Source organism: Myotis brandtii, unplaced genomic scaffold (assembly GCF_000412655.1).
Source record: "Myotis brandtii unplaced genomic scaffold, ASM41265v1 scaffold461, whole genome shotgun sequence".
Classification (NCBI taxonomy): domain Eukaryota; kingdom Metazoa; phylum Chordata; class Mammalia; order Chiroptera; family Vespertilionidae; genus Myotis; species Myotis brandtii.
In genome coordinates, this window is record NW_005367626.1 from 781284 (window position 1) to 782313 (window position 1030).

Genomic DNA, 1030 nt, shown 5'->3' on the forward strand with positions numbered 1-1030 from the left:
CACACGGGGCCTCTAGTATGCACATAAAATCTTTGGTTAATCTCTTCCCACCCTCTCCCCTCCGCCCTTCTCTCTGAGATTAATCAGTCTGTTCCATGTTTCCATGCCTGTGTGTTGAGCGTTTGCCCCCTGGTGGTCAGTGCACATCATAGCTAGCAGTCGAATGGTTGAACAGTTGAACCGTGGACAGTCGCTTAGGCTTTTATATATATAGATATGCAATTACCTTTACTGGTACTCTATTTCTTCATGTGACTTGAGTTACTGTCTAGGGCAGTGATGGCGAACCTTTTGAGCTTGGCGTGTCAGCATTTTGAAAAACCCTAACTTAACTCTGGTGCCGTGTCACATATAGAAATTTTTTGATATTTGCAACCATAGTAAAACAAAGATTTATATTCTTTATATTTATTTTATATATTTAAATGCCATTTAACAAAGAAAAATCAACCAAAAAAATGAGTTCGCGTGTCACCTCTGACACATGTGTCATAGGTTCGCCATCACTGGTCTAGGGTCTATTCATTTCATCCTGAAGGACTCATTTCATATTTCTGGTAGGGCTGGTTTGCTAGTAATGAATTGTCTCTCTCACTTAAAAAAAAAAATCTGGGATGCCATAATTTCTCCTTCATTTTTGAAAGGTAGTTTTGATGGATATAGGGTTCTTGGCTGGCGGTCTTGTTCTTTCAGCACTTTGACTATGTAATAAAAAGATTAGCTCAGCGGTTCTCAACCTGTGGGTCGCGACCCCTTTGGCGGCCGAACGACCTTTTCACAGGGGTTGCCTAAGACCATCCTGCATATCAGATATTTACATCACGATTCATAACAGTAGCAAAATTACAGTTATGAAGTAGCAACGAAAATAATTTTATGGCCCTAACCAGTTTGGCTCAGCGGCTAGAGCGTCGGCCTGCGGACTCAAGGGTCCCAGGTTCGATTCCGGTCAAGGGCATGTGCCTTGGTTGCAGGCACATCCCCAGTAGGGGGCGTGCAAGAGGCAGCTGATCGATGTTTCTCTCTCATC

At 43.0% G+C, this 1030-nt stretch overlaps 1 protein-coding gene across 1 annotated transcript in view; it reads right to left on the bottom strand.

Moving 5' to 3' along the window:
- The window catches only part of ZNF18 (zinc finger protein 18), a 21727-nt gene that overhangs the window by 7669 nt on the left and 13028 nt on the right, over positions 1-1030 (bottom strand). The gene's annotated exons all lie outside the window — the stretch shown is intronic.